Here is a 17,084-nt window from a genome sequence, read left to right on the forward strand (position 1 = left end):
TGCCATTTGCAACACATGAGCTGAAGTCCTTTTTCTATCAAGTCTATCTGAGGACTTTGGTAGCAATAGATACACACAAACACACACATATATATCTATATATGGAATTATTTTCCACAAATCCAGATGAATCATGCTTTGCAAGACAGCTTTGAGAATGGTCTGTACACAGGGCATCTGCTTGCTTTTGGTACAGCCCAAGGTTTTGTTTATCATGGGCTGGATTCATTTGGTTCATTTCCTACAAGCATATTTCAGAGCTGCTGAAGCCCCAGGTGTCTCTGACCAGAAGACCTGATGTATGAGTGGTGCACCGAGGGGAACCAGGACTGTTTTCTGTCCCTTCGCTGCCATGTGCATTAAAACTGTGTGTCAGTGCTGACCACTGTAAGTAGTCTTCAAGCTGTGTTGTATTTGCTACCTTGAAGTGATAGACGTCTGAGCAACCTGTCTGTAAATCCCCATCTGAGTGCTAAAGCTCCTCACTGCTGGTAACAAAGTTAAGTTGCATCCAGATCTTTATCAGAGACATCAACAAAATGGAGCGAGTCCAGGGAGACGGTGGGGCTGGAGGCCAGGAAAGGCTGCAGGATGTGGGCTTGTTCAGCCAGGAGATGAGAAGGTGAAAGGAGATCCGTCTGGACCTTCTCCTACCCAAAGGGATTGCAGGGAACTATGGGGCCAGACTCTGCTCAAAGTGGCGGAGCCCATGGCACAACCTGACCCTATGCAAGCAATCCTTCCCTATGCAAATGGAGCCATCTGGGAATAGCAGGATATCTCCATCCCTGGAGATTGCCCAGGCTTGCCTGAAGACATCCCTGAGCAACTTGTAGCTGCAGCATTAACCCTACTGTGCGCTGGGATCAAACCACAGACCTCCAGGACTGATGCCTGTTTCTTCTTACATAATCCAGCTCAAATAAAACTGGAATAAAGGGAACCCAAAGGAGACACTTTCCTCAAGTTTGTTCAGTATTGTGTGACCTTTTTTTTTTTTTTTTTTTAGCCTTATAGATGATGGAAAGTTGTTTTGTTGTTTTTTTGGGAGTAGAATAAGTTAGTTATTGCAGGCCTAGGTTTCTTGTGATTACAGCAAAGAGACTGCGGGAAAAATTCATTTTCCCAGTGGTAAATACGACTTAGCTGCTTTCACGCACTCTCACACAATCAAGTGGTCCTTACCCACTCTGACCTGAAGGCTCCAGGGACTTCTGAGATCCTGTCCTCATCGTTCCTCCTGGGAAGCCCGATGGCTGCTTTTCCAGCAGAGACCTTAGCTCTTCCCCTGCTCTGCTCAGCACTGAGGTGGACTGGAGGGCAACCCCGAAAGCTGTGTGTGCTTCTCAGGGCTTGTAGAGCAGCCCGGCCTCCGGCACTCTGAGCCAGATGTGCCTGTTGTGCCTGGCAATGTGTTTTGTCTGTTCGGCGATGCTCTGTGCTTGGAACTATCCTCTCTGCTTTTCTTCAGCAAGGCAGAAATCGCCGTCACGGCCTCTACGTTTACGTTTTTTCTTGGTAGTGTCTGCTTGTTTCTGACATCCTGGAGGTCCTTCAGTAGCGCTGTGTGTGTTCATAGGAGGGATGCACAGCAGGTTCACATGTCCTCCTTGAAATTTTTCTGCTTTTTTTTTGTGTTTTGTGAAACTTTTTCCTTTCCAGAGAAAGGAAAGATGAATGGTACTTACCTTCCAGTTACCACAGACAAGCAGACCACATTGGGTAAGAAGCTGCTCTACCCAAGTGGAGAACCAGTGTGTGATGAGCTGACATCCTCCTTCTGACAGCCGCATGAACTGGTGAGTACCCCAGAGATGCCACAGGTGTAATGCAAATGCAAGTGGCCTTCTGCTAGCTCGTTGAGTCTATGAAAATGTCCCCCTCTCTCCACTTTCATGACCAGTGAGCATTCTCAAGCTGCTTGGACAATTGGCAGCCCCATGTGCCCAAGGTTCTCTGTGGAAACCTCAGGTCTCTGAGGGACTCGGAGAAGCCTCAGTGAAAGCTCCCTGGAAAGCTAGAGAGAAAAAGAGTGGAGAGGAGTTCTATGGTGGAGTCTTGTTATTTCCAGCATGTGTGTGACATGTTTACATCATACACATGCAAACATAACTGGCAGCTAATTTTTGCCTTGGGACAGTTCTGTACTGGGGAAAGGAGAGTGCAATTTTTCAGCCAAAGTATCTCTAGCCAGCCCTTGCCTGGGAAACCAGGCCCTCCTGTGCTCTTGGTACCAATCCTCCTCAATCCAAATCGCTGGGGCTTTCAGGGCTGCAGATACCTATGAGACAGACCTCGCTGTTTCCACAGGAGAACAGCAGCCCTTGTAATTGTACCTTACCATGAGAGCTTGTCCAATGATCTATTATGGGCTAATTATTTATAAGTGACACTGAATTAGACACACTACTAAGTTTATTGCTAGGGAGTTGCTCTCAGCAGGTTGCTCAAAGGGAAGCCTATTTCTGGATTTGTTGGTGGTCAGCCATGTAAGCCCGTAAAGCATGAGGATTATGGAGATAAGCAAGAAATGTCATCACCATCTTTAGTGAATATTGATTTCTACTGAGTTCTCTAACTGCTGAGGTCTCTGAAGCAATGGTTTGAGATACCCACTGCATGATGTTGCTTTCTTTTCAGACGTCAGGTCAGGAGCAGGTAGATTACTGGTGCAACCACCCCTGTTTGAAATTCCCTTGCACCTGAAAGCTTGAATTTCCTCCACTAATTTTCTATAGCAAAAGCAGGATCACCACGTTTCAGCCTTCTGAATGAAGGAAAATACACCGTGAAACAAGGAACTTGAGGTCATCCATCTCTTTAGTATGTTGTAAACAAAGCAAACTCCATCACACTTAGGAGAGGAAAGGATTGCTGTCACTAAGCAGGATGCAACCCTGTTGGCTTAAAATTAGTGGTGAAAATCAGAAGCAAAATAGAGCATACATATTGGAGATGATGATGATGTAACAGTTCTACATCTCTTGCGTCTTGTATCTGGCCTGGCTGCTGTTCTAGCTGCAATTTTGGGTTTCGCTATGTGCTGTAGGCTTGTAGCTCCCTGCTGTATTTATTCAGATGATTTATGGATTCCTTGGGCATGACGGGCCAGCGATATTATCAAGGATTGCCCAATCGTCCAAAGATAAAATCTACAAAGGCAATGTTTGACTTTGCACGGATGTAAAGGCAGGAAAGAAAGGCTGAAGCAGGCAGGAATGAAGAATCAATCACTGCTGCTCAACAGTGTTTTCATTACCACTCAAAAGGGCATGAAGTTGGAAATACTGATTAGGTATTTTAACCTCTTTTTTTTCTTTTTTTTTAACCCAATATGACTGAGTCCAGGGTTGAATTCAGCAAAGTTGGTTGTTCCTGCATCAAAATATACCCACACCCCCTATGACATTTTGGCTCATTAAATGAATAAAAAAGGCACTTTCCAGAGTAACTGAGAGTCAAACTCCAATTGTAGCAATTGATCACTACTTCAGTTGTCACCTGCAGAGTCCATCATTGACGAAAACATTGTTTGGCATGGTACATCTTCAAGTATGCAGCTGTAGATACAATATCCTGAAGTGTAGGGCAGAAAGGTTTAAAACTGATATGCAATGATGTGATGGACCTTTGCAAAATCCATGTTGTCCTTCGTGACCAAGCTGTTCTCTATTGTAGATAGTTTTGTAGTTGATACCAGTAAATTATGGACGTGCCTTCATTATCTGCTTTTTCAGCAACTGCACTTCCACATGACGTTGAAGTGCTTGAAGCGGGCTGGGCAATTGCTGCTTCACTGCATTAGAAGTCAAGCTATTGCATTTGGAGTCTCAACTTAAGCTCACATTCAACGGAAAACGCTTGTAGAAAATTTTCTGTTGGACAGTTGCTGGGGTCACTGTGGTGGTGTCCCAGAAAAAAAAAAAAAAAAAAGATGCCATTTGTCCCCATTTGGCATTCCCCCCTTCTTACCTTGAAAGCTTGGATTTTTTAGTTGGTTGAAACTCTCTTGGACTTGGGAAGTGTATTTTCATGGAAGACTGAAAACATTGTGGGGCAGTGAGCTCGCAAATCTCAGTGCTCCTCAGCTGCTGAGGGTCATCTCTTCATCTACAAGGTCTTCACATAGATCAGCTGAGGTTTCCTCTGGGCAAGACTAAATTTTCTAGAGCCTCTTCTGTCACCTAGCATAGTAAATGACTGTCTGAGAGGTGACACTAGGTATCTGCAGAGTTCGATGGCCCTAATTGCAGACCTGTAGGTTCTTTGCATTAGGGTTTAGCTTTTTTTAGACATCCCCCAAGGATAGCTCTGCAGAAGAAGATATGTTCTTATGATCTGTGGTGCTCATCCAAAACAAAATTAGCTATTAAATGAAGGCAATAAATTACAAAATTCAACAAATCATAGGCTCAGGCTGGAGGCATGCCTGGGCGGGGGATCTCTGGCCTGACCAACTCACTGCAGTGTAGAGGGATGGCTACAGAGCCGCGTACATGGCTGCCCAGCAGGCCTGCTCAATTCCAGCCTTCAGGTTTCAGTGAAAGAACAAAGGGAGTGCTAACTAGGAGATAAGAAAGTAGACCAAGGTCAGAGGGAATAAAAGAGCTGTTGAACTAAAAGGATGAGCTAAACAAGTGAGGGGGGCTGTAAGGGTCTTAGTTAGATCATTGTCTACCAATTAGGATCCTGTGTAATTACATCACTAACTGCTAGAATCATATAAATGTACTGCATGTAAGCTAATAGACGAAGTCAGTTCCAGCTTCTATGAAGTTGATGTCTGGCATTCCTGACCCGCTCCAAGCTGCAACACTGCAGGGCCAACATCTCAGCTACAGCAGGTTGCTCAGTTCTCTGTCCAGGTGAATTTGGCCAATCCTTGAACGTGGAGCTTCATTTCCCTATTTTGGAGCCTCCTTTTAAATGGAATTTGTGATGCATGTAGTGTTAATGAAAGTAAACAGAATGACCTGAAATTAATTTTATTCAAATTGTCAAGTGTCACTCTTATCCTACCAGCATTTAACCACCTGAATCCCGTGTGACATTTCTCCATAGAACTGGCCTGGAAATGAAAAATTCCTGAAAAAATCCAAATTACCCTAAAATGCAAACGCAAAAAGCAGCAGCCCTTTGCTTTTGCCCTCCCAGCGATCCATCACATCAACCTGCTGCCTGGGGACATCTGCCCATGGACGTGCCTGCAGCTCTGCTGCAAAATTCTCCATCCAGTATTCAGTAAACCCTGAAAAGCCCTTTCCTTCTTCATTTTGCAATCTTGGCACATGCCTTGGGTTTCTAAGCAGTCTTGCATCCAAAGACTTCCTGTCTTACATTCTTTCTCCCACCAAGTGCCCAGACTTACATCTCCGGCAGCTGCTGAGATTTCCACAGGGCCTATAATCCTCTCCCAGCAAGTGAACTCTCCCATGCCTCTGCCAAAACAGAGTCTTCCCAGGAATGCTACTGCAGATTTGGAGCTTCCCCAAACTTGAGATTTTTCAGCAATTTTAAACAGGCAAAACTAGCCAAAAACAACAGTGCTCTCTGTGAGTTATACAAGGTCCTATTTTGGACCACGAAGTAGGCATGCTAAAGACACATTGACCCTTGCATGGTTCAGACAAGAAATCCTCTGATCTGGACTCACATATGTTGCCACTGTGCCAAAAGTCTAAGCGTAGCTTGGAAGATAATCCATCACCAAGACCAACGAATGCTAGAGCCCAGCTCTTTTTGCTTTCAATAGGTAGGATGAGTGCTGCTTGGAGGTGGTAGTAGAGAGTAGGTGGAGAGGTTTCTGAGTTGCAGGGTGGTTCTGAATGCACTCCAAGCATTGTGTTTGGAAAAACATGCAGTGTTTATCCATCCCTGATTTAGGAGAAAAATGGCTTCTGCTCCATTTCAGCTATAGAGTAAATTAGCAATTGAGAATATCACTGGAATAATGACTTGCCATGTGTCCAAACCAAGGGATACATATCTTCACAGAGCTCACAACATGTGCTGATGTTTTATATCAAAGCTGTCCTCTTGACTTAGATGGCTCTATACCATCTGATGATGGGACAGATTCAGCTCATGGAGACCGAGATCTATAGGAATCCTCTGTGCGCTACCGGAACAGAGCTTCTGATAGAAAAATAAAAGTGTGTGGCCAAAGGGAGTCAAGCACATGTTTAAAAAGGTGATGGGATTTGGCATGGCATGAATGTAAGAAACACCATGCAGATGTTGGCTAATTGTATCTCACAGCACTTCCCCAAAGCAACTGCTGTTGTGTAATGAGTTTGGATTTTCAGATTTGCCCAGACCTGTACTGATGCAGAGTAAAGCTCAGGCTCGTGACAGATGAATGACACTGAATTTTCCCACCTTGTTTTCAGGGTCTCTTGGTGGATAGACCCAGTTGCATTCTCCTACTCCAAATCTGGAGGTTCCTGGTCGGGATGTAGACCTGGAGGAACACATGTTTCTGGCTGTTTCCTGCATGCTCCTCAGCCACCTCAGGGACAGACATGAATAAGAACAGCATGGATAAATGCAGCAGAGAGACTGCAAATGGAATATGGAAGCCAAGAAGTGGAAAACAGTGAAAGAGTGAGAAAAAAGGGAGTTGTGAGGAATAATGAGGTGGCTGGAACTGCAGATTTATAGCAGTTGCACAAGAATTTTCATGGTGAAGGAAAGCGAAAATCTTGCAAAGGGCAACCTCCATGTTAATAGAAAGATCAGTGTTCTGAGGATACTGGTTCCAGAGCAGGGCACAAAAGGGGGCAACGGTGGACAATAAACCACATGAAAAAGGTCTTGAGTCAGCTGAGACATCTTGACTCCAGGATCCTCAGCGTGAGTGGAAGTTGTGGCAGGACTATAGGTCATGACTGAGATGAAGACTGCTAGAAGAGATAACATAAACTTTCCAAAAGCCACTCTGTAATTTAGTAGGGACGACCAGGCTTGTTGCTCAGAGCTATGGCCAGGAAAGCTAATAGACATCCAAGGCAGGAAGTGAGGTGGTGTAGGGACAAAATAGAGTGTAATAATAAGCTAGTCAATACTTAGTCTCAAAGTGCAGGAATTCTTGATAAATGGCAGGACAGGTGGCTCTGCATGGAGGGGTTGCCTATCTGCAAGGACTCCTGATATCTGGCAGGTCAGGACGTTCTGCATGGAGGGGTTGCCTGTCTATAAAGACTCCTGATATATGGCAAGACGGGATGGTCTGCATGGAGGGGTTGCTTATCCAGAGGTGTCCCAGTCGGCAATAAAATATAGATAACATTGACATGAAAGCAGAACAGGAGAACAGGAGGGGGAACATTTTTGGGGTAAAAACAGTATAAAAGAGGGACGACCGAAACAGCCGGGGTCCGTGGTGTGACCCTTGTGTGGGAAAGCCCGGACCCCAGCTAGCTGGTAATACTTATTATCTTTCTCCTATTATTAAAAGCACAAAATATCGATGGTGTTTGCCTCTTTCTCTGTCGATTTGAAAACTGGACTTAACATTTGGGAGCTCGTCCGGGATTCGAATACGAGAAAGAAGAAAAAAATGGAGAAAGATAATAAGTTAAGGGAGGCCTCAGGGTGTGGTGGTGAGCCGACGGTAATCCAGGTGGACGCACCAAAGGATTGTCGGCTGGAGCCCTAAGGGAGACGTCCCTCGGACTCCCAGAAAAAGGAAGGGTGGTTGGTCGGGAATACCGTTTCTCCTTGACGAGGGGAGACCGGTCTGGGAAGGGCGAATTCTGTTAATAATCGCCCTTACTGGTTTACTGGCAATTGTATTAATTTTGGTTTTAAGCAACGAGCTTGATACAATGGGACAAGGGAAATCCACCCCTTTGTCATTAATGTTAAATCATTTTGGATATGTTAAGCATCGGGCATACGATTTATCTGTAAAAGTGTATAAAAACCGATGGGAGATGTTTTGTAAAAGTGAGTGGCCAAGTTTTGACGTAGGCTGGCCGAGAGAGGGAAGTTTAGATTTAAAATTGGTAAGGAAAGTAAAAGAGGTGATAATAAGACCTGGGTCGGAAGGGCACCCAGATCAATTTCCATATATAATCACCTGGGAGGATTTGGTTTTACATCCACCCCCATGGCTGAAACCTTTTGTGGGAGTGAATGGAAAGGATAAAAAGGTTGATATTTACTTAATGAAAAAGGAAGGGAAAAAGGCGGTATTATCAGATTTGACTTTATATCCAGAAATACTGGATGAAGGAAGTGGGCACAATCCCCCCCCTTACGCACCTCTGCCCGAGGCACGAAGGGAGGTGAGTAGTAGTGATCAAAGGAGGGAGGGAGGGGAAGACAGGGGCCCAGCATTTGGGACTCGATCGCACCAAAGGGGAGACGAGGGAGGTGTGTCAAGCACCTCTCAAGCTTTCCCAGTTAGAGCAATTGGAACAACAGGGCCTCAGGGACAGCGTACGTATCAATACTGGCCATTCTCTTCTAGTGACTTGTGTAATTGGAAAAGTCAAAACCCCTCTTTTTCCGAGAAGCCACGGGCGTTGATTGATTTATTAGAATCCATCCTGTTTACATATAACCCTACCTGGGATGACTGTCAGCAGCTTTTAAAAGTGCTGTTTACGACCGAAGAGCGTGAGAGGATCCTGACCGAGGCGCGAAAGTTGGTGCCGGGAGAAGACGGGAGACCCACCGTGCAGCAGAACCTTATCGATGAAGGATTCCCATTGGTAAGACCACCGTGGGATTTTGAACAACCTGAAGGTAGGGAGCGTCTCCGAACATACCGGCAAACGTTGATGGCAGGGTTGCGGGTGGCGGCGTGTGACTTAACTAAAGTAATTGCTGTCAGGCAGGAAGCCGAAGAAAGCCCTGCCGATTTCTTAGAGAGAATATTAGAGGCGTTTAGACAATTCACTTCTTTAGATCCTATAAAGGAGGGGTATCGGGCAGCTGTCATCTTGGCATTTGTAAATCAAGCTGCACCAGATATAAGAAGGAAATTACAAAAGATTGATATATTGGGGGAACAAGCTTTACAAGATCTTTTAAAGGTAGCAGAAAAGGTGTATAACAACAGGGAGACTCCAGAAAAAAAAACAGGAAAGAGTGAGAAGGGAAGATCGGGGATATCAGGCAAAAGAAAATCGGAGAAATCAAAGGGAGATGGCTAGGATATTTTTTGAAGCAGGAGAAAAATCAGGGAGGCGAAGAAGGGGACCACCACCCCCCAGAGGAGTTGGGGCACGGTTAGGAAGGGATCAATGTGCAATTTGCAAAAAGAAAGGACATTGGAAAAATGAGTGTTCGGAAAAAGGAGAAAGGGGGTCACCTAGAGTACTGGTGGCGAAAGAAGATAGCGACTGAAGGGGCCAGGACTCGGAACCCTTCCCCGAGTCTTAGATAGAATTAGAAATGGAAGGGAAAAGTGTAAAATTTCTAGTAGATACAGGGGCTGAATATTCGGTGGTAAATGAAGCAGCGGGGAAACTATCGACAGGGAAAACTCGAGTACAAGGGGTAAATGGGAGTAAGGGGTATCGGTGGACATCAGAAAGGAAAGTATATGTAGCTAATAGACAGATCACGCACTCTTTCGGGTATATACCAGAGAGTCCGGTACCCTTAATGGGCCGGGATCTCTTAACTAAATTAGGGGTAAGGTTATATTTTGAGGATGATGGAATAAAAATCAATGACCGGGAAGGACGACCGATACAGGTCCTGACCGCTAGATTAGAGGACGAATACAGACTGTATAAAGAGAGGAAGGAAGAAATTGGACCAGAAACTCAAAAATGGATGAGGGAAATCCCAGAAGTGTGGGCAGAGAATTCGGGAGTAGGAAGAGTTAAAAGGAAAATTCCTCTGGTCGTGGAATTGAAACCAGGAGCTCACCCGATTAGGGCTAAACAGTACCCAATGACCCCTGAAGCTTGACAAGGGATAGCGAAGCATATTGAAAGTTTACTGGAAGCTGGCATTCTGCGTAAATGCAAATCTCCGTGGAATACTCCTCTGCTGCCAGTAAAGAAGCCCAGAGGAGATTTCAGGCCAGTTCAAGATTTGAGAAAAGTTAACAAAAGAGTGGAGGATGTGCATCCTACAGTCCCGAATCCATATACTCTGTTAAGTACAATGCCACCAGATATGGGATGGTATACGGTTTTAGACTTAAAGGATGCATTTTTTACCATCCCCCTGATGGAACAGAGCCAGGAAATGTTTGCTTTTGAATGGGAAGATCCCGAGAGCGGATACAAGGGTCAGTTAACTTGGACCCGGTTATCACAAGGGTTCAAAAATTCACCGACTTTATTTAATGAAATACTGCAGGAAAATTTGAGTGAATTCAGGAGACAGAATCCTAGTGTGAAATTGCTTCAGTATGTGGATGATCTGCTGCTAGCGGCAAGAACGAAAGAGGAAGTGCGAGGAAGGTACGAGGAAGTTGTTGCAAGAATTGAATAAACTAGGATACCGAGTAAGTGCTAAGAAAGCTCAGCTATGTAATCCGGAGGTAACATGTCTGGGATATAAGATACGAGATGGTAGGAGATGGCTAACTGATGCCATGAAAGAGACTGTTCTTCGGATTCAGGAACCCAAATCTCCAAGAGAGGTTGGAGGATTTTTTGGGGACGGTGGGATACTGCCGTTTGTGGATACCTGGGTTTGCAGAAAAAGCGAAACCTCTGTATGAGGCGAGTCGAGAGAAACCGGACTGCCAGTGGACAGAAGCTATGGGAAAATCTTTTGAGGAACTGAGATTAACCCTGCTAGAGGCCCCTGCACTTGCACTCCCGGACACAGATATGTGAGCGAAAATGCGGGAGTTGCCAAGGGAGTGTTAACGCAGAATCAAGACCCTTGGAAAAGGATAGTGGCGTCCAGTTGCCGCAGGGTGGCCCTCATGTCTTTGAATTATTGCAGCCGTGGCGTTAATGGTTAAGGACGCAGACAAACTCACGTTTGGGCAAAAGCTGTATGTAACGGCTCCTCATTACGCAGAGGCATTACTCAAACAGCGGCCTGAAAGATGGATAACAAATGCTAGGCTGACTCATTATCAAGCCTTGCTTTTAAACCCAGGAAGAATTATGTATACATCCCCAATGACTTTGAATCCAGCCACTCTCCTACCTAACCCAGAGTATGAAACACCTGTGCATATTTGTCAGGAGGTGTTAGCTGAGACTACGACAGTGCGGGAAGATGTGAAGGATGAGCCGATGCAAGGAGGAAAAGTGTGGTTTACAGATGGAAGTAGCTTGGTCGAGCAAGGAAGAAGAAGGGCGGGTGGTAAATTAGAACGGAGAAATAGTTTGGAGCCAGCGTTTACCAGACGGCACTTCGGCTCAAAGAGCGGAACTGAAGAACAAAGTGCTGGAGAAAGATATTACGATACAGGAGGAAGAATGTTAATTCCCAAGTGGATGGGACAGAGGATGGCGCAGCAGTTACATAGTACCACACACTTGGGGGAAAGAAAAATGGGACTGTTAATAGAAAAGTTCGGGTTGAGATTCCAAGATCGGAAGAAAATATTAAGAGAGATAATAGAAGGGTGTCAAGCGTGTAAGGAAATGAAACCATCGAGGGTCAGAAAGGTGCATGAAGGTATAAGGGAAAGGGGTGGTGAACCTGGAAGGCATTGGGAAGTAGATTTTACGGAAATAAAACCAGGTAAATATGGGTATAGATATTTATTGGTATTAGTAGACACTTTCTCGGGGTGGGTGGAGGCCTTCCCCACTAAGCCAGAAACAGCCCAGGTGGTAGCGGTCCCATATATGCAAACGGGACATTCTGTGGGACAAATGGGACAGTCGACGGGTTACAACAACGATTCCCTGTGGGATTACCCTTAGGAGCATATTGGGGGGATCTATCAGGACAGGTACATAAGAGGACAGATTTACTATGAAATAATGATACCGCTAAGGCCTTGCCAGATGGAGTGTTTTTAATTTGTGGGAACAGAGCGTGGCAGGGAATAGCTAAGAGTGCCTATGGGGGACCGTGTTATTTAGGGCAACTGGCAGTGATAGCCCTGTTGTTAACTATGAAGCAGGAACAAAGAAGGCAAAAGCGTTCCCTTGGTTTAACACTGGAATGTAATGATAATGTACAATTAATATCTGTAACTGCGCGGGTCGCCTTAGCTATCTTTGTGCCAGGAGCTGCAGCAGGAAATGCATTAAGGGGACTTTCGAAGTTAGCCTGTTGGAGTGAGAAGCAAGCAAATGCGACAACTGAGGTATTGGAACAACTCCTGCTCGATCAGAACAGCCTGCGACATGCATTCAACAACAATTGCGCTGGCTCAAGGAACACACTCAGAACATAACACGGGAAGAAGGACTGATAGACGAATGGCTAAAGTCATTGTTTGGGGAACTACCTGGATGGATATCAGGACTGATAAAAGAAGGATTGCGCATATTTGTAATTCTGTTATTACTGTTACTGTCTATCTGTATAATGTGGAAATGTGTAATGGGGGTAATGGAAAAAGCTACAAATCAAGTTAATTCTATGCATATAATGTTCATGCGAAAAACTCAGAAGGATAGAGAAAGGATTCTCTGATATTAGCAAAAGAAAAAGGGGGGAATGTAGGGACGAAATAGAGTGTAATAATAAGCTAGTCAATACTTAGTCTCAAAGTGCAGGAATTCTTGATAAATGGCAGGACAGGTGGCTCTGCATGGAGGGGTTGCCTATCTGCAAGGACTCCTGATATCTGGCAGGTCAGGACGTTCTGCATGGAGAGGTTGCCTATCTATAAAGACTCCTGATATATGGCAAAACGGGATGGTCTGCATGGAGGGGTTGCTTATCCAGAGGTGTCCCAGTCGGCAATAAAATATAGATAACATTGACATGAAAGCAGAACAGGAGAACAGGAGGGGGAACATTTTTGGGGTAAAAACAGTATAAAAGAGGGACGACCGAAACAGCCGGGGTCTGTGGTGTGACCCTTGTGTGGGAAAGCCTGGACCCCAGCTAGCTGGTAATACTTATTATCTTTCTCCTATTATTAAAAGCACAAAATATCGATGGTGTTTGCCTCTTTCTCTGTCGATTCGAAAACTGGACTTAACAGTGGGAACCAGCCTCCTTGTTATTTAGACCAAAACACAGGACACCTCCCCAGGGCTCACATAGGCATCCCCAATTATTAGTGCATTCAGCCTGATTTTTCTAAGATTCTATACTGCCCTAGGCCCAAGCTACAAGCTAATTTTGACCTAAGTTTGGGGATCTTCCCCAAAAAGCATTTTTGTTGTTGTTGTATGTTTGCTTCCAATTTGCTGAGTTCAAATGTCCCTCCTCCGTGTACTCTTCGTTCTGAAGAATATCCCATGTATTAGGCAGGAAGGGTCAAGAGAACATCTGCGGGATTTCCTTGAGGACATGCTGCTAAAAAATAGCACAGCCGCTTCCCAAAAACAAGTAGGCCATCATCAAGGAGACTGTTGAGTCTCTCATAGCCAGGCACTTGCAAAGGAAGAAATTTCGCTCCGGTGAGCATATTTCCAGGTCAGGGAACCAGGGTCCATGTGCAGCGATGTCTGAAGGCTGCCATGCTGCTGTCCCCTGTGCTCCAGTGGGGAAAGGGGAGAAGAGGAAGGGGAACTTCTCCTCTCTATGCTGAGGAGAAGTCTTGAGGCGGGAGAATGAAATGGGGAGCTAGGGAGAAGCTGCAAGTGATAGAAGAGATTTCTGCTGTCCTACAATGCAGGGGGAAGAAAACATAAGGTTGGAGACCGAGCAATTGTATTACCAGCTGGTTCCTTCAGCAGCATTTCTCTGACTGTGTCCTTGGGTCACCAAGGGCATATTTTCCGACATCCAGATGGGAGTGCTTTCCTGCAGCAGCACGCAGATGTCTCTGACAGCCAGCCCTTGCTGTGCAGTGACCGTCTCTCACATCTGCTGGAGGGATCAGCAGCAGGGAGCTGAACAGCCTTCCAGCTCTCCTGCTGCTGATCCCTCCAGCAGATGTGAGAGACGGTCTTCAGGCTACACAAAGGCTGGCTGTCAGAGACATCTGCGGCTGGCTTAATGAAGAGCACACCCATCTGGAAAGCTGACAATATGGCCCTTAGTAGACCCGAAGGGACACAGGTTCAGAGAAATCTGCTAAAGAACCAGCTGTAATACAAGGGCTGTTTGTACCCACAAAATGCCCAATAGCTATCCATAGCAGAACCAACCTAGTTCATCCCTCTATACTTCTTTACTTTAGAAGATATTCCTCTAGACCAGCTCTGCCAACATGTCCAGGGAGTCAGGATGTCTTTTGCCACCTTCAGTAGGGTTGTGTGCTTTGTTACTTTTACTCTGGAGAGTTCGGAGCTTCAGCAGCATCTTGTAAAGCAAGAAACTGCAGTTCAGTTTGGAAAGCAAAATGGAGCAGTGATTATGCTGACTACTGTGTCTGTAAAGAAGAGAGCAATGCTGGATCCAGGGAACAGGCTTCCCACCCCCCTGAACCGGGCTCTGGTGAAACTTGTGGCGTCCTACAGTTGACACCGCATGGTGTTTCGTAGGGATCAACATAGGAAGTCTACTGCATCTGCCTAAGGGTTTGCCATCTGAAAGCCTAAGGATGATGCAATTTCCCCTTGTACTTTACAGAAGAAGCAAAAAAGCGCGATAAATTGGCATCAAAAGTCTGCTGTGAATTAGAAACTTGTAAATCAGGGCAAATTAACGAACAGTGCTTTCTACAGGCTCTATTGTGCAGTTTATTGTAATGATATAGATCAGCATTGACATGTGTATTCCTATCGTGCTTTATCAGTTCAAACCATAAGAATGTACTGAAGAAGAATGACAGAGCAGAATCCTCAGGTGAACTATCAGTCCTGGTTTAGAAGAAATTCAAAAGAAAAAAAAAAAAACAACAAAAAACAGGAACAAAAAACCCCTGATGAGCAGCAAGCAGCTGAGATGGGTTGTTCATCCCGCCTTGCGGTGGAGACGGGTTTACGAAGCAGATGCACTCCAGAGCTCTCAACTGATGGAAGTTACCATTTCTGGACAGGAACTGGAAGGAACTGGTTGATGGTTCCCTTCTTATTTGTCTTGAGGCCACCCTGTGTGCCTTCCCATAAGGCTACCGAGAAGATCAGGATGTGGTGTTCAGAATGGTTGACACAAAATCATGCCATGGTACATCATGGAAGATTCAGTACTCAGGATTGGTTCTCAGCTTTGCTTCTCTGGCCTGTAGTATCTCTAGAGCTTCCCCAGGCTCCTTTGGCTCAGGAGGGCACAGTAGATGGTTGAGACATGCCATTGTGACTACATGAGCCTCCACCATTTTCAACCAGGACACCCTCCATGTCTTTTTCAGATCACTGGAACACTGAAGGTCAATCTGGGACAGACAACTTAAATGATTTCCTTCAGCGTTTGGGATTATAGTATTGATGAAGTTGAATAGTGGGTGGTTTCTGTCCTCAGGGATTACCTAGATTCACCTGGACACAACCCTAAGCAACCTGCTATAGCTGTAGCATTGGCCCTGCTGTGGGCTGAGGTCAGACTGACAACTGTCACTTGGGGTGCCTTCAGTCTGATGTTTTTTATAATTATGAGGGCTTTGCAGGGTGTTCAGAGAGAGGTAGGAAGGTGTTTGGAGAGAAGAAAGGGCTTTTCAGGATCATCTTGAGACCTAAGAGGTGGTGCATGGTGAGACTGCTCTGGAAAGCAAATCAAATTGGATGGCTAAATGAGTATGGATGGGAGAAGAACAAGCCACAAGCACTGGATGTGCCTATGTGCCCTCTTTGCTCTTCCTACAGTGGCGCATCACCCTTCTCCTCCTGCCTGTCTCTGCGCTCACCAGAATTGTCCCAGCCTTGGGCCTGACCCAGCCATGGCCGTATCCTGCTCGTCTTGCCGACTGTCCTCCTTGGCTGCGCTCTGCCCAGGGGATCACAACGCAGGTCTTCATGGCAGCATGGAGCACCAAGCATCACTGCAGTATGGGAGGTCTGCTCGGAACTGCTGATGCTGCTCCTCGCATAAATCACAGGGGAAGCTCCCCTGGCTTGGCGTCCCTCTTGGGAAAACAGGGCTAATGGCAGTAATAAAAGTGCCCTGAGATCTACTGGTGGAAAGAGAGAGATGCCATTTCTATTTCTTCAACACAGAATGAGGAAATGAATAAACAAATGAATTAAATGAATAAAAAATGAATTTAAATCCAGGTGCCTGCTGTTATCTGGGAGACATCTTGATCAGGAACTGGCCCTCCTGAACCCAAGAGGCAGTTGCTATATTCTTTAGCTGAAAATGCCTAGCTGTCACCTGAGATACTTAACCATGGGGCTGCAGGAGTCAAGTAGCTCCTAGGGCCTCAGAAACCAAGACACATTCACAATAGCCTATTTGCTTACGTGATTTTACAGCTTCTCCTCGTGGCTAGCTCCAAGGGTGGTGAGAGGGGAAGTGGCAGCAGGGGAAATATTTTTTATTCTTATTCACTGAAGGATCAATTAAAATAAATGTGCTGCTATCGTTTCCTCTTCATACTCCCTGCTCTTTTGTGAATGCATAAATGCTCCTGTGTCTCTCCCTTTTTTATTTTTTTTTTCTTTTGATTCTTCAGCAACGAAGGATTTCCACTCTGCCATATGAAGATCTGTGTTTCGTTTGCAGATGTCGCCCCCACAATTAACCTGGCCTGGCCTATTAGAGATGACAAAGCCAGACTGTTGGATCAACTGGTGACAATGAGGATGTGTCTGTAAAGCCATTCCCTCCTGCTTGGGTAAGATAAATATTAATTAGGGCCTTGATGGATGACACATTAAGCAAGAGAACATGATTGCACTATTGAGAAGTATAACTGGTTAATGGAGACTCTCCCATGACAGATGAATTGGGATTAGTGACTATGCTGAAACAGAAACTTTGCTTAATCCCTGTCTTACCTCTCCAGGGCTCAGAACACTGTTCTTCTATATTTTCTTGCATGTCAGCATCTTTTTAAAAGGGGCAGCACACCCTGCCCTTTATCTCATGCTCTGAAATTAATTTTCATTGTATCTCTCCAAATTCCTTCTGATTCTTTCAGA

The sequence above is a fragment of the Tinamus guttatus genome, unplaced genomic scaffold (genome assembly GCF_059628265.1).
Source record: "Tinamus guttatus ecotype Peru unplaced genomic scaffold, ASM5962826v1 Tinamus_guttatus_pri_ptg000023l, whole genome shotgun sequence".
Taxonomy (NCBI): Eukaryota; Metazoa; Chordata; class Aves; order Tinamiformes; family Tinamidae; genus Tinamus; species Tinamus guttatus.